General features: G+C 40.6%; 1 non-coding gene across 1 annotated transcript; it reads left to right on the top strand.

The window, feature by feature from the left end:
• The first annotated feature begins 7,192 nt into the window (after positions 1 to 7,192).
• On the top strand, positions 7,193 to 7,299 carry LOC138822390 (U6 spliceosomal RNA). The gene has a single exon (XR_011370424.1). It is a non-coding gene; the product is annotated as a U6 spliceosomal RNA (small nuclear RNA).
• The last annotated feature ends 15,449 nt before the right edge of the window (positions 7,300 to 22,748 follow it).

Here is a 22,748-nt window from a genome sequence, read left to right as displayed (position 1 = left end):
TAAGGGACAATGCCCAAGCCATAAATTCCAGACCCAGTGAATTATGGAATTAATGAGGCTGCAGAGTTTTCTAGAGTTGATCAGGGGAAGATAAGACTTCCATTGAATCAAAAAATGAAGGCTCACTTTACTGAGCACTTACAATGTGCTACATACTCCTCTAAACACTGCATTTATAATAATTATTTAATTAGAACTCCCTCCCCTTAAAGTAAATATTATTATCCCCATTTTTTGAATGAGGAAAATCATATAGAAAAGATAATACCCCACATCATTCAGAGGGTCCATAGTGGAGCTTGAATTTGAATCCAGACAGTCTGGCTACTGCATATACTGAATACAAGACTCTCTTTATCTTTTTGATTCGAGAATATCTCTCAAGCTCATTACTCTAGCCAGAATGACTAGAGAACAAAGGAATCTAAATTGTGACATATCAACCTGAGACATGAAGATATTGAGGGTCAACATGTCATAATAGGAAGATTTGAAGTTTTGCAGCCCTGCCCAAGAAAACCATTTCATCATCTATCAGTGACTTAACCTCTAAAGCTTTCAATATCCTGAGTGTAGGATAGAGATCATATGATCTCCAAGTTTGTTATAAACAAAATAAGGAACCTAGTCCTAATCTGGCACAGTGCAGGTGCTCAGTAAGGATCCATGTCTAGGAGCAGTGGGGAAGAGAAAGTGAAAGAAAAGAAGATCTCCTACATCCAGATGTGGTTAGAAGAAAACATTCCTGAGTCTGAAAAGCAATCACTCAACCCTTTGTTCCCTGATGCTTGACGACAACATATCTCATGGACAACAAATCATTCTTTTTCTGGCCCTAGATTCACAGATGCCAGTGCTTCCTTCTGAGGACTGTTCTGTCTGTCTCCTGGAGATAGGGACAGGACTGGGCACGTCTTCAGATCAAACTCTACTTCCGATGTAAACATTTTCAGTCATGTCTTTCATGCTAAGCCTTAACATACAACTTCTGCATTTGACCTTCAAGTGGATAAATTCAATACTAGTGCCATCTTCCTTTTCAATGTAGGCGGGGGAGGAGGGGAGGGTGCTTAAAAGGAAAACTCTTCTTTTTCATGACATGGAGCAGAAAGTGTCTTGGAATCAAGACTGTGACCAGAAGCAACTCGGATCCATGCTTATTTTTGCCACATAAGTTCTCAAGATGATGGAGAAAAAAAGAACAGCTGTAAATTGTGTGTTTTGATGATAAAGAAACAAATGAATGAGATGGAAGAGGTTATAATCACTGTGGCTTTATCTACTTTGAGAAATTCTGACAATACTACATATGATGTTCTAAGTCATCTGGGGGCTTAGGAGATCCCAGAATCTCAAGGCTGTAAAGTCCCTTTGTGCCACTGTTCTACTAGCAAAAGGGAGTGATGTGAAAAAATTAGAAATAAAATTATCCTGGGAGTTAAACTAGGACATCAATCAACACATAATGGAGTAGAGCAGGGATCTGCAAAGCTGCCTTAAAGATACAGAGTAGTTCTCAGACCCAAGAAACTTGATGGAATCTAAAAGGATATCTAAAGAAGGAAAGCACTGTCAGAAGATAGACTTACCATGAAAGCATGAGAGAAAGAGGTTGGACAAGCAAACTTTGACATTGCTCATCCAATGCCATCCAGAAGAGATGCTAAATTAAGGAGGTATTGAAGACTGTGACTGAGCTAATTATGGCCACAAGCATCTTCCTATTATAGAGGTCTAGGCCAGATGCCTCTAAACATCCTTTTAATGTTTTCTTCTTGTTTCAACTCCAAATTTATCAAGCAACCTAATTATAGTTTCGCTTCTCAAACCATAGCTATAGATCCACCTACAGGAAATGAATACATTGGCCATTGGCTCTGGGCATCCTTTGGCACTTGTATTTCATAGTGTGAGTTCAATGATACCTGATTCTAATAAGGTGATAATAGGACTTGTGGCTTACCTTCAGAGCTAGAATGCTACTAAGACTTAGGCAATTAATATCTTTGGCAATTCTAATGTTCCTAATAAATTAATAAGATGCTGTCCTTGTTATAGGCAGTAGCCTTGAGAGCTTGGGCCTACTACTGAGTGCTGAGCAATCAGAATTTTGAGTTTCATGGGCAAAGAGCCAGCACCTAGACCCTGTGAGTGTACTATGGTATGACCTTTGGTGAAAGCCTTTTGGGAAACATTCCAGCCAGCCTCTTCCTGAAGAAACACAGTGCCTTTATCATTGTCCACACAATTCTTTTTGGAACATGCCACCACCACCATGACCACCACCACCACCATGACCACCACCACCACCACCACCACTACAACCATGACCACAACCCCTGCCATGCAATGCTGGGATTTCCTCTGTGACAAGGCCTATCAGCCAATGAGCAAATCCACTTTATGTCTCTCACTGGGAGTCCGGCCTGCCTTTCCTGTGTTAGTCTACCTTGTTTATCTGCACATATTCTAAATTTTGAACCTGGTATCTTTGTCACGTTGTCCAGCTCTGCCTAGAATCACATTCCTCCTCTACTCTTTTTAGTCTCACTTGCCAAACATCCCAACTTTGATTTAAGACTCAGGCTAGGTGCCTTCTTTTCCATAACAACATCCATAATTCCTGTTCCATTGCAGAAGCTCATTTCCTGCTCTCTTGCTTTCCTGTCCTGTTCTAGAATATGTCATAAAGAAATAAAAGACCTCTGCCTGCTCTGTGTATGTGTGTGTGTTACTAGGACTTAAACTCAGGGCTAGTGTTTGCTCGGCAGGCACTCTACCACTTGAGCGATGCCTCTGGCCCTTTATACTTTGTTTTTGGTTTTTCAAGGTGGGTGTGGAATTGCCTTTATGCCTGGGATAGTCTAGTCTATGCTCCTCTGATTTGTGCTTTCCTATGTTGAAACTAACAGGCAAGAGTCACCATACGCAGCTATTGTTCAGATTAAAGTCTCACAAACTATTATGTTGGGGCTGGTCTCAAACCGTTATCCCCCAACTTCTCTCCAAGTAGCTAGGAGCCACCACCCCAAGCTCAGAGCACTGTTCACTTTTAGGAAAATCTTTTTCAGAAGTAATATTTGTTCAATATTTTTCTATAATTATAGGAGTTGGGTTGAGTGTATAGTTCAAGTGGTAGAACACAAATGCAAGGCCTTGGGTTCAATCTCCAGTACCACAAGAAAAGAAAAGAAGAGAGGAAAGGGAAGGGGAAGGAGAAGGAGAAAGGGAAGAGAATGGGGAAAGGGAAGAAGAAGAGGAGGAGAGGAGGAAGAAGAAAAACAAGGAGGAGGTAGAAGAGAAAGACGAGGAGGAGGAGGAGGAAGAAGAAGAAGAAAGAGGAGGAGGAGGAGGAGGAGGAGGAGGAAGAGGAGGAGGAGGAGGAGGAGGAAGAGGAGGAGGAGAAGAAGGAGGAGGAGGAGGAGAAGGAGAAGGAGGAGAAGGAGAGGAAGAGGAAGATGAGGAGGATGACGAGGAGGACAAGGAGGATGAGGAGACAAAAGCATGAGAAAGAGATTTTAGATTAACTTTCATTAATATTCACTCATTTAATAAGTATTTACTGAGAACCTCTATCTGCCAGACAATGGGATGCAATAATGAAAAGATGGACAGGGCTTCCTCTATCCTTGAGTCTAGTAGGGAAGACAGACACTAAATAAATGATCAATTACAGCTGCTGTAAGGAGCCATGAAGAAGTACAGAACAAATAGCACTGTAAGAGGACAGAGAGGTTTTCCTGGGAAAATTACATTAAATTAGAACTTGAAGGTAAGTAGGAGTTAGCCAAGAGAAGGTTCTTGAGAATATGTAAGTTGAATGTTCTCCAGGTATCCTCAGTACCTGGTCCGCTGTCTTATCTTCAATCCTAGCTTCAGATAATTCTAAATTCTTCTGGCTCTGTTCTCTAGCTCCAAGCAGACCATTCTGTTTACACAAACAGTCATCAAAATACGATATGATTTGTTGCATTTAAGTGTTCCTAATCCTAATTACATCCCATTAGCCAATAGATGTTTCATATTAACTTTTCTAATTTCATTCTCAAAGGATAACATTAACTTCATGCTTTAATGATTCTTATTTTAATCTTATCTATCACTTACATGATGCAAAAAAAACCCTTGCTTTATTAACTGCTATTTCCCCATTGCTATGTTGGTTATCAATAGATGTTCAATATCTATTCATTGGAAGGATGAATGGGTGAATGTATGTTGGATGGATAGATAGATGCCAGATAGATGGATGAATGGTTGGATGGGGGTGAATGGATGGATGGATGTTGGGTAGATGGATGGATGCATGGTTGGATGGATTTTGTAACTTATTCCAAAAGCTCTTTAAGAGTACAGTGCCCAGTCCACATTTGTGTTCTTCTACCGCTTAGGGAAATTCCTGAACATGCTATGTATAATATCTGAGTTGCTATTCACTAGCAGAAAGTTCCCCCTATTGTTTGGCTTCAGTCCCTCCTGCTGTTGGAAATTTGCTCGCTCCTCTGAGCCCCTTTTCCCTTGGAAAAGAAGGCTATCCATGAGAACAAAAATGTGAAATTAGAAAGCAGAACAAAATTATTGATAAAGGTCAAAACTGCTTGGTAAAGAAAAACCTCAGGCAAAGGCTGACCAGTAGTAAGCCTTAGCCTCTTTTCCATCCTTGTTAAAAAGCAAAAGAATATCTGTCCCTCATTTAAGTTTACCAAGCTGGCAGCTTTGCCGAAGGCTATTGACAGCCTTGAGGTTTATCACCAGCTGCACTGAGTTTTTGTATTAGTCAGGAGCTTATAATAAAAATTATTTCTGGGGCTGGGAAGGTGGCTCAGTGGTAGAGTGCTTGCCTTGCATGCTCGAGGCCCTGGATTCAATTCCTCAGCACCACATAAGCAAAAAGAAAAAAGCCGGAAGTGGCGCTGTGGCTCAAGTGGTAGAGCACTAGCCTTGAGCTGAAGAGCTGAGGGACAGTGCCCAGGCCCAGAGTTCAGGCCCCACGACCGGACCCAAAAAAAATATTATTTCTGTAATAGTATCAATAGCATTGATACTATCAGTCATGCTGACCAAGTCAAGATTATGATTTGCCTATGTTTTTGTGACTCAGGCTATGTTTTGGGCAGCCTATTGCACATTATTGCATATGATATTTACCATAAAGAACAAATGAATTTAAAGGTCATTTAACCATAACCGGTGAAAATGTGCCAAACCTACCTTACATGACTGGTCTATGTAACTCTATGTAACCTACCCCTATAAAAACCCATCCTCCCCTCAGCTCAGGGCCGTTCTCTACTTTCCCAGTAGTAGGAAGCAGTCCCCTCACGGCTGTCATAAAGTTACTGGCTCCTTTAACTGAAAATCTTGGAGTCTCTTTTGGATCTGGGATATTATACTATGTAATCAATCAATATGTTTTTTGGAAGAAAAAAAAATCCTCGCCGGACACCGGTGGCTCATGCCTGTAATCCTAGCTACTCTAGGAGGCTGAGATCTGAGGATGCAGTTCAAAGCCAGCCCGGGCAGGAAAGTACGTGAGGCCACTCAGAAAACCAGAAGTGGTGCTGTGGCTCAAGTGGTAGAGCACTAGCCTTGAGCTGAAGAGCTGAGGGACAGCGCCCAGGCCCAGAGTTTCAAGCCCCATGACCAACAAAAAGAAAAGAAAAGAAAAGAAAAAGAACAGCAGCCAGATTCTCTGCAGTAAATTGCAAACAAGATATCTTTCTAGAGTGAGCAAAAGTATTTTAAAAATACTTTTAAGTACTCCTAGAATACTTCAAAGACAGACACACCTCTCATTAAGTTGGTAGGGTGTTAAAACTCCCACAGACAGCCACTGTCCAAGCAGGTTCTCTATGCCAAGCAGGAACCCACACGAGAACTGACAGCAATAATAATAATTAATGTTTTCTTCACAATTAATTAGACTTTACTGGTTAATGCACAGAACATGTTTGGGACATAGGTCAGAGTTTCCAGGCTTTCTAAATGTAATAGAAAATAAGGGCCTAAGTGTATTTTTGCATAGATGCTGTGGCCTGAGTGAAGGAGAAAACTGTAATGTTGAAGTCTTGAAGTCTCCAGAGCCAAGATCCAGACTGGTCTTTGGACCAGCTGAGAAGCAGCGGAGAGACGCACTCTGGGTCCAACCTCATAATTATCCGACCTGTGAAATGCTGTGCATTCTGAGGTGAGAGGTCAAGGGAGAAAGGCAAGCAGAAGTCAGACATTGAGGACTTACTGAGTGCCAACCCTGTATTAGGCTTTGAGTACTGAAATATGTCAGAAATGTTCCTAGATACATATTTAACATATAATAGCCCAAAGCTACGTATATAGGTTTGATATTAGTATTTGAAATAAGAACAGTGTTAGCTGGAGGCTTAGGTATCTTTTCATTACACATAGGTTTTATTGTAGAAGGATTTACTGTGAATCCTCTTAGAACTGATACACCTGGGTTGGAAAGAGTCTACGAAAATAAATGTGCATGTGTTTGATCTGTCCAATTTCATTGTATTGTAAATACAAAAGACATTTTTGGAGATTCCTTTTGAAAAGCAAAGAATCATTTCAAAATCATTTATAATTTGAATAAAGGCCTACTTTATATTGGATTTTCAAGTGTGAAGAGTCTTCCAAGCAATAGCTTTTAATATTTGGGGAGATTTTTTGAGTCTCTCAAGGGACTGTGGTGACAGCCACATAGGCTTTTCCCAGAAGAAAATATAAATGCACCTGTGAGTGAAAGATTACATATAATTTCAAGGTCTGTAAACTCAAGGCTAAGAACTAATTTTTCACATGCATTGCTAATGAGAATGTAAATTGGTATAAAGGCCATGGAGGGAAATTTGGCAAGAACTAGCAGTGTTAGAAATGAATACACCTTTGACCAAGAATGTCCACTTTCAGAAGGATGCTTCAAAGAGGATTCAGTACATGGGTGAAATGATGTTTGCACAAAGATAGTAACTACAAAATTATTTACTAAAGTAAAAATTGGAAGTGGAGCTTTGCTCAAGTAGTTAGAGTGCTAGCCTTGAGCACTAAAGCTCAGGCCCTGAGTTCAAGCCCCAGAACTGGCACACAGGTGTACACGAGTGCATGCACGAACGTGTGCACACACACACAATTGCTGAGATGACCTATGTGACCTTATCCATCATAGTGTGAGAGTCAGAAGTTCTACATTGTGTTCACTTTGGCAGCACATATACTAAAGTTGGAATGATACAGAGAAGATTAGCATGGCCCCTGCACAAGGATGACATGCACATTTGTAAAGTATTCCATATTTTTAAAAAATGTCTACTACAACAACAAAAGATTTGAAGCAACTTTAACATCTGTCAGTAGTGACTGGTTGAATAAATTCTATATGCTCAAAATTGAATATAATAATCATTCTTAATTTAAAAAAAAGAATGAGCTGAAGGTATGGCTAACATGGTAGAGTACCTGCCTACCTAGCAATATATGACACCATCTCTAAGATACAAGATAGGAGAAATGAAAAGAGCTGAGATATAGAACACTATACCTCATAAAAAGAGTTAGAAGGGGGCTGGGAAGGTGGCTTAGTGGTAGAATACTTGCCTCCCATGCATGAGGCCCTGGGTTCTATTCCTCAGCACGACATAAACAGAAAAGGCCAGAAGTAGCACTGGCTCAAGGAATATAGCTCTAGCCTTGAGCTAAAGAGCTGAGGGACAGTATCCAGGCCCAGAATTCAAGCCCCATGATCGATGAGAGAGAGACAGAGAGACAGAGACAGAGAGAGAAACAGAAAGACAGAAAGACAGAGAGAAAGACGAGAGAGAGAAAAAGGGTAAGAAAGTAAATAGTATAGATGTTATAAAAAACAAACTTAAAGCCAGGAGCCGATGGCTCACACCTGTAATCCTAGCTACTCAGGAGGCTGAGATCTGAGGATCACAGTTCAAAGCCAGCCTGGGCAGGAAAGTCCATGAGACTTTCAATAAACCACCAGAAAACGGGAAGTGGTGCTGTAGCTCAAATGGTAAAGCGCTAGCCTTGAGCTGAAGAGCTCAGAGACAGTGCCCAGGCCCAGAGTTCAAGCCCCACAACCGACAAGTAAAAAAAGAAAAAGAAAAAATCAAAATTTAAGTCAGTTGAGTGCTGACAGCTGATGCTTGTAATTGTAACAGCTCAGAAGGATGACATTTGAGGACTAAGGTTTGAAACCAGTTTGGGCAAAAAGTTGGCAAGGCTCTAAGTCAACAAATGAGCTCCACATGGTAATGCATGCTGTAATTCCATTGACATGGAAGGCATAGGTAGGAAAATCATGTCCAGGGCTGGCCCCTAGCAAAAAAAATAATAATGAGGCCCCCATTTGAAAAATAAGTAAAGCAAAAGGGGATTGGACTGTAGTTCAATTGGTAGAGTGTATGCCTAGCAAGCATGAGGCTTTGAGTGAGGCCCTTATAGACAAATCCTCAGCTCTGCCAAAAAGAATAATAATTTAAAAGATTACAATTTATGAGTACTTTCTATCACAATTTTTAAAAGGGAGTAATAAATATGAATTCAGTGTAAGTATAGAAGGCACACAAGAAAATGTTAATATTAGTTGCTTCCAAAGAAGAAGTAATGAACAAGAAAGGAAAATTTGTTGTTGTTGGTCCTACGACTTGAACTCTGGGCCTGAGCATTGTCCCTCAGCTCTTCAGCTCAAGGTGAGTTCTCTACCTCTTGAGCCACAACATAAGGTAATAAGACAAAGTTAATAAGACTTGAGAAACAAAGGACCTCCACTCATCTGGTCGAATCACTACTAAATAACCCATGCTGCTGATCACATATATGGAATATATGTGCACACTGGAGGGAAACCAGGAGGACGACACAGAACTAGAGGGAATCAGGGGAAAACATACAACAGCGGGACCCATCAGCTGCACTGGACATTGACCAAAATGAACTAAGCAACTCAACTGCAGCAATGGGAAGGAGGGAACAAGTGAGAAAGAGGGAACAGCTAATGCTATGCAAAACAAAATAAATGTACATATCATCCAATGTGGAAGAAATAACTATCGCAAAGCTCATACAACGCATAAATTTTATAGATCATGATAGACAATTTGCCCCATGAAAGTTAGAATGTGTTTGTGACCTTAACTAAGCATTCACTATCCCACAATACTTTGAAATTTGTGAAATTATGTAATCACTTAATCACAATAAAAAATTTGCAAAAAAAGATGCATTTTTGAAAGTCATGTCACTGTCATGAGACAGTGACTGAAATGTCACTATCATTTTTTAGAAAGCACTAAAATGTAAATCCCATGTAAAAGCCACATGCTTGGGCATCTATCTATCTACTATCTATCTATCTATAATATAATGATTAAAGCTAATTTGGGAATCAAAGTCTCTGGGCTTGCAACTTAGCTTTACAATTTAATGTATCCACTTGACTCTGAAATATTTCATAGTCAAGTAAGTTACAATCCTCATTTACTCATTTATTCAGATATTCAAAACCCTGAGTCTCTTGAGTATTTTACTATTAGTGCTGGATCTCAGGCCACTTGCATTAAAGAAAAGAAACACACCCTACCATAATGGATTGAAACCTCAGAAACCATGAACTGAAATCAATCTTGTCAAGAAGGAAGGCAAAGAGAAAGAAAGGAGAAAGGAAACAAGAAAAAGAAAGAAAAAACCCTGCTGTCATGGAGCTCATATTCTATTGGGGGGAGCCAGGCAATTAAATACATCAGGCGCTGGTGGCTCATGCCTATAATCCTAGGCATTCAGGAGGCTGAATAGTGTGTGGTTTTTCTGGGGAATCATATTGGAGTCAAGATCTCAGAGTGAGGCAGATACAAACCCAAAGGGTATGGTGGTGGAGAAAGCATTGCAGGGGGAGGGAATGGTAGGGGTTATGACTTTAAAGCAGAAGCAGGCTGGACTTAACTGAAGAAGAGCCAGGAAGCCAGAGTTGCTGGAGCCAATAGGGGAGGCTAAGAAGTAAGAGATGAAGTCAAAGAAGAAGCTGTTCCCTGTTGAGGCTATGTCCCATTGAGAGGCTCCAAGTTCCCTCTGAGTCAGATGGGACGCCCGGGAAGGTTGTGAGCTTATATTTTAACAAGCTTGTACTTTAGCACAAGGAGGAGAGATCGGAAAGGCACGAGGGCAGATGAAAGTTATTGTGATCATCAAGGTGAGAGGGAAGGGGAGCTGATTCAAGGTAGGAGCTGTGGAGGGGTGAAAAGTGATGGATTCTATATATGGCTTAAAGGTAGAGCAACAAGATTGGCTGACCAGGTTGGAGATGGGATGTCAGGGAACTGGAGTTGCCATTACCTGAGATGAAGTCTAGGGTACAGGTTGTTAGAGGTAGGAAATATTAGGAACCAAGTTTTTTATAGCTTACACTTGAGATGCTCAACATCCAGAGATGTTGAAAGATAGGATGGATGATTGGTCAGGAATTCAGGAGCAAAGGTTGGCTTAATAATATTTACCTGTGAAATTGAGATAATAATATAATAATACTTACATCACAATAATTATTGAGAAGATTAAATTCAACCACACTTGCAAAGCTCTCAGAGCAGGCAGGGCCTAGCATATAATAGGCCCAGAGTGCATTTTAGCTACTATTTTTATTAAAATTTAAATACTCTCAATAAGTACTTCTTATTGGTAGTAAGATTTGAACTCAGGGCCTTGCTCAGCTTTCTTGCTCAGCTGAAGACATAGCCACAGCCTGGCTTTTTGTTGGTTAGTTTGGAGATGGAGCCTCATGGTCTTTTCTGCTCCCTGCAGCTTTGAGCTGCAATCCTCTGGATCTCAGTCTTCTGAGTAGCTAGGATTACAGGTGCCAACCAGTGCCTGGCTTTAATGAGTGTTTCTAAAGTTATGAGTACAGTTGCCCTCAAGATAAATAAGTTGTTTCTGATGTCAGTTCCCATAAATGATTTACAAAAGAAAATAAAGTTTCCAGCCATGGCAGTGTCTTTGAAATTTGTTTCAAACCCAATGGAGTTTAACATTTCACTGTCACTTGACAGTCTTTGTAGGAAGGCTACATCAAATTTCTTAAATAATCAGCAGGAAATTTCATTGAGCCAGAATATATTCCATGAGTTGGAGAGGGCTTCATGTGGAGATGGAGGAAGTTTACCAGGAAAAACTGAATGCAAGCAAGATCCCTCTAAGGAGACATTTCTCAGCCTATTTGTGACACAGGACAGGACATTTAAATGGAATGAAATATTGGAAGGGACTCTGTTTATATTTTGTTAGCTATATATATTATGTTACTGAGGGCTACAAGCTTAGCTGATCCATGACCTGGATCTGAGTTCTCAGAGGAACTTTCCTTGAAGAAATACACTCTTGCTATCTCCTATTCATTTATTTAGTGATCTTTGGCTGTTTTATGCTGATGTCATTTTATTTCATATGTCTAGATCTCTGAAGAAGGTGAGAGTCTAACATCAAGACCTAAACAATGGGGTTTCTCATTAATTTTACATCTCTTTGAATTTTGACTGTCAGTCCTTGACCCTATAATTCTCATTCCTAGCTCTATGACAGGCCTAATGCTGAAAAATGGTCTAATAATAAGTCCTCCTAATCTCCATCTGCTCCAAAAGAAAAAGGTGCTGATGTGGTTCAAACAGCCCCAAAATGCTTCTGTTATAAATGGATCAGAAAGGTCACATGCAGTCAGACCCTATTTGGAGAATTTAGCCAGAGCAATACAACACAGACCAGCAGATGGACTTACTACTGAGGAAGGCACAGAGAGTAAAGGGTCAGTAAAGCAAAGAAGAGCTCTTTGGAATCCTTTATCTTCCATCTTTAAACAAAGCTACATACACTCAACCAATTACTGCTAATGAGGAGGTCATTGTTCAATGAAGCTTCAGGAAGCACCAATTTCATTCCTTCTCCCTAATTCTTTGTTAAGTTCTAATTTCATTCATGGTTACTTTCCTTTGAATTGTGGCTCCATGTGAAAAATAACTCTTCTTTTTTCCCAGGACTTAGAAGAGAAAATATCTTGGCATACCATAGCCTAGCAGGATATGTGAGGGTTGAAGGTCTTCTTAATCTGTGGTTTCTTATTTGCACTCTGCTCCTGCCCAGTGCTGGGCTATGTAGCCTGGAATTTCAGGTGGAGACCTAAAAGACCTAAGAAGTAAAAGTTCCAACTGAATCCTTAAAGTGGATTTGAGACAAGAACTTAATGAATTCATTCCCTGTATCTGTTTGTTAACTTTTTTTGAGGGGGTGGTGGTGGTGAACTCAGGGTCTTGCACCCATTAGACAGGTGCTCTATCTCTATGTTTTGGCTGTAGTTATTTTTCAGATACAGTCTCAGTCTGTTGCTGGTCAGCCTAGACCATGATCCTACTATTTACATTTGCCAAGCAGCTGGGATAACAGGCATACAGCTGGATTATTGGTTGAGATGAAATCTTGCTAATTTTTTGAAGGCTGGCCTTCAACCATAGTCCTTCTGATCTCTTCCTCTGGAGTGGCTAGCATTACAGGTGTGAGCCATACACCCAGATATATTTATTAAGTTGAGTTTTCTATGTCTCCAGACAATCTAAGTGTATAAAGGAAAGAGTTTCGTTCATGCACAGGTATGGTGATGGCAATGGGAAAAGTTTGCAAGAAGCATTTCAACCCCAACATCTTATAACTTTTAAAATTTAGAACTCAGACCTGCCAGAAAAATACAGGTGTTTTTTTTTTGTTTATGGGAAGCATGACCATAAAGTTTATTTATTCAAACTGCAATGGCTTAGAGGTTGAAGCAAAGCAATATAAATAATTCAACAATATGATAAGCATGAACTAAATCACATAGACAAATCCAACATCACCAAATAAGCCCCTAGCCTACCAAAATTTCATCATTGCTGAAGAATCCTGACCCAAAAGAAAATTCCATGACAAATCATAAAATAAATGTCCTCTTCTACAGGGATAAATAGATCTCAGTGTTCATGAATATAAGAGTACATTTCTTTCTTTCTTTCCGCTTCCTCTCATCTAATAATCTCTCTAGCCAGAGAAGGCCTTTTTGCATTTTACCCAGCCTTGCTGCAGCCTTCACCCTAACATTCTTATGCTCCAGAAAGTTCATCCAAGGGTCTGAAAGTTTTACAACCTCCCTGCTCTCAGTGAGCTGAAGTTTTCAAATTCTACTTACAGTGACAATTGGGTCTAGAATCAGTCTTGTCTGCCATACAAACCAGGACAGGATCCAAAGGAAATTTCCAGAGTTCTGACAAGCAGCCCATCTCATATTAGCATAGGGTGCTTGTAGGGCACAGAATGGGCCCATTTTAATTCTATGCTTGCAGTGGTCCTGCCCAGCACAGGTGCTGGTATACAGTGAGTTCTCAGTGTATGTTACAGAATGATCAAGCTGTTTCCTCATCTTCCTCCTCCCTGGTAGGACTCAGTACTCAGTGAAGAGGAATACTGTCCATAGTTACCTATCAGCTGCTTGGACTTAGCTTCTGCCACCAGCCCTCAGGGCCTGGCTAACATTCTGTGTCTCCCAAGTACCATCCTGAGCCAACTGGAGCCTCCAACAGACTCTAAGTATTAGGTTTAGGCAGGAGCTGAGACTACTGTGTTCTATTCAGATCAGGAACATTCAACAAATCCTTTTACCTTTCCAGTCCCAGCCTGGTTGCTGAAAACAGAATTAGAGTCATAGACAACCTTGAAAGGTCATAAATGTACCAAGACACAGTGATTAATAGCAACAACTGTGAAGCTGAATAGGCTGGATCTATATCTCCACTGTACCAACTTATCACCATCTGAGCATTCCATTTGTAAAATGGAAGCAATACAACTTGCTTCTGAGTGTTATGGTGTAAATTACATTCAATGATTTAGAACATGTCTAGCACAGACTAAATCCTAATGGATTATTATGTTTGGGTTCCTCTTCCTGGGTGTTTCTCAAGTTGAGCCCATTTCCTCTAATTTTTCCTGGTTCTAAATAGTTCCTTCATCTCTCAGAATGTATCTTGTCTTTGCTCCCTGGCCCACCTTGGTGCTGCCTTCTCTGAACCTATGTAAATCATCAGGTAGCTATGTATGTAAGGAGGAAGAATCAAGTCAACACAGAAGAAGAACCAAAGTTAAAAGGAGTCTCACTGAGCCACCCTGTGTACCTGTGAAAAGCTTACATCTACATATTTCCATTTCTTTCAAGGACTAAAATGGACATTTCTGCTCACTCCTCAAAGATTCTAATATTTATAAACAATATCAGAAAGAATCTTTCTCTAATTTTTAACGATTACTTTTCTTCTCTACTCATCCTAAATTCTCCACCAAATACTATACCTTCTTAACTAGTATTGATCGGTTACATATTTATTCAATGAAGCAAATACATTCTTTTCTTTGTGCTTCCCAAGCACATATTTATAAAGGCCAATTAAGATAAAAGAAAATGGGTTTTTAATTTGACTAAGTTCTAAATTTCTACAACCTGGGGCTAGGATAGAACATTTGCCTAGCTTGTGCCAGGCCCTAGGTTTGATCCCTAGCATTGCAAATAATAATAATAATAATTTTATTATTAAAATAATATAAAATTATTATTAAAATAAAATATTAAGTATAATAGATAATGCTACAATATAATAAGATAGGACTGGTAGCTGTAATAGTTTTAAACTATTAAATGAATTTCTACAACTTGATAGTTCATAGCCTCCAATGTCAAATCATTCCAATTTATAACCTCAACAGTTCAGTAACTTTATGTTGTTGCTATATCACACCTGCCCCCAGCCAAGCTCCAGGCAGAGCAAAGACAATAGTCAAAACTCCCAGCTGGTAACACTAACAACAACAACAAACCACCTTTCCACCAATGTGGTCATTTTATTAAGGGAAAATTACCCTGCCAATTCACCTTATCCAATCCTGGGGATTAATCCTTGGAAAGATTTTCTTCTGCTAGACTTGAGTGAGAACCTTAAGACACCATGGTAAGCTATTGTGCCCTGGAGCTCTCTGCTTCTGGGATGACTTGAACAAATAGAGCCTTGCCTGGTTTCTTTTTGCTGAAGACTTCTGCTGCTCTGGAACCACTGTTCAGCTGCCCTGCACTCCCAGTGCACACTTACCTGCTTCCTTCCACTGCTGTCCACAGTCCTCACGCTGGTCGCCAAGCATCAATCCTGGAAGGAGCATAAGAGACCTCATTTTACAATCGAATCCCTCATTTTACAAACTCTGGAGCCTACAAAGAGGCAGCCACTTGGCCAAAGTTACACAGCTCATTAATTCAAAACCTATAAATAGAATTGCCAAACTGGAGATTCATCTCTGTGAGGTGTCCTTCTTCCAACCGGTTCTTTTGCTGTCTGCCCTAGTTGGATTTCATACACTCAACACACTGTCCACACCCTCCTGGGATGGGCTGGCAGCCAGTGAGGCTTACCTGGAGTGAACTAACCCAGCCTGGGGTTCTTTACCTGCAAAGGAACAAGTGTCATGTGGCTCTCTTGGGAACATAAACAGTGTGTACAAATGGGCTTGATGTTCAAGTGTGTCCATCACTGTATATCTGCCAAATCCATGACACTGACACACAAGCAGACTGCTCATAATCTCCAAGAATTTTAATGTCTCCCCCACTACAATTTCAGGTTACCCTACCACAAGAGCTTTGGTACTATCCTCTAATATCAACTTATTGAACAGCAAATGTTTGCTTCGGAGACCACAAGGAGTTCTTACTAGGCACTTGTTAGCTTCAGGGATATGAAAATGAGAAGACAAGAGTCCTTTCATTGTTCAGTGGAGGAAACCAACACACAGAAAATGGTAGGACGTTATGCTAAGTGTTCTGAACAGAAGTAGTCACAAGTCTTCTAGATACAACAGCTAAGCCAAAACAGGAGAGCTAGTATAAACTTTTTCAAAGATTTTTCTATTTACAGTGGTTGAAGATTATGGCAAAGATAGTACAGGGAATCCCATATGCTCTTTACCCAAGTGTTCTCAGCATGAACATTCTATTTATCTGATTTATTTTGAGGTTCTGAAAATTGAACTCAAGATCTCCCACTTGTTAGGCAAGAGTCCTACCACTTGAGTTTTACTACTAAAAGTCATTGCTTTTAGTTTGTTTTTCAGTAGATCTTGCCTACTTGGCCTTGAACTGAGATCTTCCTGTTTCTGCCTCCCAAGTAGGTAGGACTATGGTGTGAACCTATGCCCTAGAATAAACATCCTATATGAAGAAAACCAATTGTTATATTTAAAAAGTCTATGCTAGCTGGGCACTGGTGGTTTAAGACCATAATCCTAGATATTCAGGAGGCTGAGATTTGAGGATCAAGGTTCAAACCCAGCCTGGGCAGAGAAGTCCATGAGATTCTTACCTCTAATAAACTACCCAAAATAAAGAGCTGCAAGTGGAGTTGTGGCTTAAGTGGTAGAGTGCTAGCCTTGAGCAAATGAAGCTCTGGGAGAGTACCCAGGCCTTGAGTACAAGCCCTATAACCAGCACAAAAAGTAAATAAAAAGTCAACTCTTGCTCATTGCTATTATTAAAGGAAATGAGACATTTTGAATTCTAAGATGATTCCACTGATACTACGAGACAGTCAGATGAAGCCAGGGGGAAAGAATTTTTAATCAGAAGAAATTATGTACAAAGACCCAGAGCAAAATGTTGGTGTGTTCAGGGAATAGGAAACAGAAATTGGGATGGGGGATTGGTTGGAAAAAAAGTGATAGAGGGTAAAAAAGAGGTACTATATTTATTTATTTATTTATTTATTTGTCAGTCATGGGGCCTGAACTCTGGGCCTGGGCACTGTCCTTCAGCTCTTCAGCTCAAGGCTAGTGCTCTACCACTTGAGCCACAGTGCCACTTCCAGCTTTTTCTGCTTATGTGGTGCTGAGGAATTGAACCCAGGGCCTCATGCATGCAAGGCAAGCCACCTTCCCAGCCCCAGATTTTTTAAAAAGTGGAAAGCAATGATGTCAGCGAGGAAGCTGGAGATCTGATCAATATAAGGTATTCTAAACAGGGCCAAAGTATTTGCAAATTTTTCTGAGAGCAAAAGAAAAATTAATTTTATACAAGATACTGACACTACAAAAGTTATATTTAGAAATATCACTCCAATTGCAAAATATTAAAGGCGATCTGCAGACAGAAGAAAGAAGATCAATCAGTGGATGGCCTGAGCAGATGTTGTAGCAAGAAAATAAATAAAATATGATTTTTTAGAAATATTTAAAAGACAGATGCCAGTTGCTCACACTTATAAGCCTACCTACACCAGAGGCTGAGATCTGACCATCACAGCTTGAGGCCAGCCTGAGCAGACAAATCCACAAGATTATCTAGAAGCAACCAGCAAATACCAGAATGGGGGTCACAGCTCAAGTGGTAGAGGTCCAGCTATAAGCAAGATACTTGGGAGCTCAAGCCCCAGAGCAGAAGGAAGAGGAAAAGGGGGGGGGGAGGAGGAAGAGAGGGGAGGAGGAGGGGGGAAAGAAGAAAAGGAGAAGGGGGGAGGAGGAGGAGGAGGAAAGAAAAAGAAGAAGAAAAAAGCAACCATCAGGAGCAGTTGCTCATGCCTGTAATCCTTGCTACTCAGGAGACTGAAAATCAGTTTGAAGCCAGCCTGAGCAGGAAGGTTCATAGACTCTTGTGTCCAGTTAGCCACCAAAAAGATGCAAGTGGAGCTTTGACTCAAGTACTAGAGTGCCATCCTTGAGCAAAAAAGTAAAGGAACAAGCCCTGAGTTCAATCCCTAGGAAGGCAGAAAGAAAGAAAGGAAAGAAGGAAAGAAAGAAAGAAAGAGAGAGAGAGAAAGAAAGAGAGAAAGAGAGAAAGAAAGAAAAGAAAGAAAAAGAAAGAAAGAAAGAAGGAAAGAAAGGAAAGAAAGAGGAAGGAAGGAAGGAAGGAAGGAAGGAAGGAAGGAAGGAAGGAAGGAAAGACAGACCTAACTAAAATGGGACACATGAATGATAATCACGTTGTAGTAAAACAAACAATCAAACAAAAAGCTACCAACAATACTTGTTCCATTTAACAGGAAGGCGAATACCTGACCCACAAGCAGTAATTTCTGGAAATAAGTTATCCAGTCAACTAAGTGAGAATTAGCATCCCCACAGAGGAACCCCCATTCAGAGACCAAGAGTTCTTTCCCTGTTCTCACCTTTGTTTCATTCATTTGGGGTCATAAGTGGGCTTCAAAGTCAGGTTTATTTTGGGAATTCCAGGTCATATTCTTGTCCCAAAGGCAAGAGGAAGGGCAGGTGTGACCTGGATAATGACACTGTCCAGACTAACTAATCATGATGGGTGTGGAAATATGAAGAGAAGGGTGGCCCTCAGCCAGTTAATGAGTAGTAACCACACTTTATCCTGTTTCTCCTAAACTGGAGATGCACAGCACCTCATTTCCCCATCCTTATATTTGAGGAGAGAATGTGTGTGTGTGTGTGTGTGTGTGTGTGTGTGTGTGTGTGTGTGTGTGTGTGTATGTGTGTGTGTGTGTGTGTGTGTGTGTGTGTTGTGTATATGTGCTGGTCCTGGGGCTTGAACTCAGAACCTGAGTACTATCCCTGAGCTTTGGTGCTCTACCACTTGGGACACAGCTCCACTTCTGGCTTTTTAGTAGTCAGTTGAAGCTAAGAGTTTCACAGAATTTCCTGTCAGGGCTAGATTTGAACTGTAATCCTCAGATCTCAGCCTCCTGAGGAGCAAAAGTCATTCTGCTTGAGGGGAGATTAATGAGAATATTCACTATAAAGTATCAAAAGCAGCAAGATATGATGGGGGAAAGTAGAGACAGGATTGCTGAACCCAGAGAGTTCTGGGTCCCTTTGTTCCTAACAAGCTTCCCTCCCTGCCTCAGTTTCCCCATCTGTTAAGTGTTAGGATTGAACTGTTCCATACACGGTCTACCTCTTTCTGTAAATTAGAAAATACAAAGTTCTTGTTATTTTATGGAATTTATTTCTCAATCAATCTCTGACCAGGCAATATAAATTCCTCCCCAGTGATAGAAACTAAGACACCAAATCCTCTCGTGGGTAGGTTGCACATTCTGAATATTTGCATACCATTTAATCTGGAAGTAGTTCAGGCAAAGGAAATGATTCTGAAATCCCTCCTGGGATCTAAATGGAACACAAGACAGGCTATGACCTCAGCTGCTATTTCCTCTTGTGATCAGACCAAATAATACAAATATCAATATTAAATTATGTGTGTACTCTTTCAAAAAAAGTTTGCCTCTCATGGCGAATCACAGTAAATCCTCTGCCAGTAGCTTTTACTTCAAAAGAGAACAGGAAAGATAAGCGCAGAATTATGGCATTTAAGAATTACAGAGGACTTTAAAGAGTAAACCCAAACCTGTCATCATCCCAAGGAAAAAAAAAAAAGGTGTGTGCAGGGGTGTGTGGATCTAAGATTTGAAGTGGTTTGATCCAATGTTGCCTTTCTAAAGAATATTTTCTTATGCCAGGTTTATCTGGATCATGCCTATAATACTGCTTAAGAGATCTAAGCATCACAGTTCAAAGCTGGACTGTACAGGAAAGTCTGAGAGATTCTTATATTCAATTACCCACCAAAAAGCCAGAAGTGGAGTGGTGGTAGAATGCTAGCCTTGAGAAAAATTGCTCAGGGAAATCTTACTGATTTGCTCACCTAAACCTACTGTAATTGGACAAAGCACCACTGATACCAAATAATAAATACCTTTTCAAAAAGGAACCTAATCTCTTTGAATAAGTTTCCTCTATTACTATTAGAGGAGCCATACCAGGGGGAGACCAAGAATCCAGAACAAAACAGCTGCTCTGTATTCCTATCACCTTCCTCTGTCACTAAAAGCAACAAGTAGCAGACCTTTCTAAGGGATTGTTACAAGAATAATATTGCCTTTTTACAAGCCAGTCATTTGCCACATGACCTACCAAGTAAGCAGTTGGCACTTTTTCTTTAGTTTCACTGGTTTAAATAAAATTCAGGTGTTAAAATCTGTTTATTATTGGCTAATTTCCCCCATCTTTGGTTTTCTATGAAGCCAGCCAAGTTACTCAAAAGCATCTCAGTAAAGAATAATTATGGTAGCCCTATATGTGAACTGCTCACTTTTTTTTTTTTTTTTTTGGTTGGTCGTGGGGCTTGAACTCACTGTCCTTCAGCTCTTCAGCTCAAGGCGAGCGCTCTACCACTTGAGCTACAGGGCCACTTCCGGTTTTCTGGTGGTTATTGGAGATAGGAGTCTCACAGTCTTTCCTGCTGGGGCTGGCTTTGAACTGTGATCCTCAGATCTCAGCCTCCTGAGTAGCTAGGATTACAGGCGTGAGCCACCAGTGCCCGGCTTGTGAACTGCTCACTTAAACTAGGTCAACACTGGGGCAGGGGGCAGTTATACATTGTTGGAATTATCCAATCAGAACTCATTTCTTCCCAATCTCTTGGAAAAACTGGATGAGCTGAGCTCTCCTCACTGCTGTATTCTTCCTGCCACTGGAAACCCATACAGACTGGAAGTTTGCATATTGGACCATTTGTGATATTTTGATATTCATTCTAGGTGATACAATTAGAATTTTAAAATGCACAGATGGTTAAAAACTGGAAGACTTTAAAGAGTTTCTCATTTTATGTCCTCCCTTTACCATAAAAGTGAAGTTGTAGTAAAAGTTGTAGTAAAAACAAGGAGTAGTGATGTCAGAGCTAGGAGGTCTATCTCCAGTCTCCAAGTTCTTTCCACGGACCCTGCAGCTTTCCAATACCACTGTCAATTTCCTAAATACTCACTCTGGATGACTGGAGGCTGTTTCTTGGGAGTCAGCCCCTCCCATGCCAGAGCAGTCTCTGCTATTCCATTACATGAATTATAGATGCAAAAGGTTATTAAAGCTTGACTAAGGGAGATGGGTTCTTATTCTCACCCCAGTGTGTTGCACTCTGCCAACCAGAAAGATGGGTGGCAATGCTTACAATAAGCAGTTGTTCACACAGTAAATTCATTTTTGCCATGCAATGTGCCATCAAGAAGGAACATTCTGGTAGTGAATTATATAAGCAGCTCATGTCATCTGGTTCATGTCTGAGCATTATATATGGCCATTCATAAATTGCGATAGCAACAGCCTATTAACAATGTTTTGATGATTCTGTGACAGAAAAGCTGATAGCTTTAAACTCCTACCTTCTGACTCAGGATATCCATCCTATTGAAGACTCTATTAAAGACTATCAGTGAAGCAGTTGGTTGCAGGAGAAAGAGAATTCACCTTAATAATTATAATTATCTGCATTAGAACTCTATCTCTGCATGTCTACTAATGGAAGAACTTTAGAGAGTACACTTGATTTCTGAACCTTCCTCTTCTCACCTTTAAAATACTGATCGGATTTTAAATTGCCCATGCTATACTACTAGACCTACATTATAATTTGTAAGGATCAATTAACTCCAGAAATGAGAAATAATAATACAGAAAATGTTTAAAACTCTTGTCTCTGGTGTTTCACAGGTCCAACCAGGTATAAAACTATCCTGCCATTTAGTAGTTGTGTGGATGTGGGCAAGTTTCACCATCTTTGCCTCTGTGTGTGTGTGTGTGCGCGCGCACGCGCGCCAATGCTTGAGTTTGAACTCAGGGCCTGGGCACTGTTTCCTAGCTTTTTTGCTCAAGACTGCTGCTCTACCACTCGAGCCATTGCTCCACTTCTGGTTTTTGGTGGCTAATTGAAGATTAAAGTCCCAGGTGTGAACCATCAGCACTTGGCAATCTTTGTCTTTTACCTTATAATTGTAATTTCTAAATATTCTCAATAATTAAAAAGAATTAACTGAAATAGAATATCATGCTGGGGATGTGGCTCAGTAGTAGAACACTTTTCTATAATGGGTGAGGCCCTGGGTTCAACCTCTAGCACCTCCAAAGTAAATATATAAAATAAAACGCTTAAGTTGTTTTAAAAATATTTTGCTGGCTGGGAAGGTGGCTCAGTGGTAGAGCACTTGCCTTGCATGCATGAGGCCCTTGGTTCGATTCCTCAGCACCACATAAAAAAAAGCCGGAAGTGGCACTGTGGCTCAAGTGGTAGAGCACTGGCCTTGAGCTGAAGAGCTGAGGGACAGCGCCCAGGCCCAGAGTTCAGGCCCCACAACCGGACCCCCCCCCCCCCCCGCAAAAAAAAAGTATTTTGCTGTTTTATCTTTCTTCCTCATCGTTCGTTTTCTATCCTGACCCGAAACATTTTAAAGCACATCTGGGTAAGATACTGTTTTAAAGATGTCTGTGTTTCAGTTTTTTAATCTAGGAAATGATGGTTTTAACACAGGAATAAGGAGGATTATATTAAGTAGTAAACCAATTTTAGCTATTACTATTTTTGATGGTACTTATGTGCACACACACATACACACACACACACACACAAAACCCTCCACACACCTAAAACAACTTGCAGTCTGGCTCTGCTGGCTCAAATAGGGGAGCACCAGCCTATTCCCTGCCTAGCTGGTTTGTTTTTTCCTTTCTGCCATACTGAGTTCAGTTCAGCAGGGTTTAAAAAAAAAAAAGAAGGAAGGAAGGAAGGAAGGAAGGAAGGAAGGAAGGAAGGAAGGAAGGAGGGAAGGAAGGAAGGAAGGAGGGAGGGAGGGAAGGAAAGGAGGGAGGGAGAGAGGGAGGGAGGGAGGGAGGGAGGAAAATAA

Source organism: Dipodomys merriami, unplaced genomic scaffold, assembly GCF_024711535.1.
Source record: "Dipodomys merriami isolate MVZ:Mamm:240054 unplaced genomic scaffold, mDipMer1.0.p SCAF_11, whole genome shotgun sequence".
NCBI lineage: Eukaryota > Metazoa > Chordata > Mammalia > Rodentia > Heteromyidae > Dipodomys > Dipodomys merriami.
The sequence above is the reverse complement of the archived record's forward strand: the minus strand, read 5'-3'. Positions and strand labels throughout refer to the sequence as shown.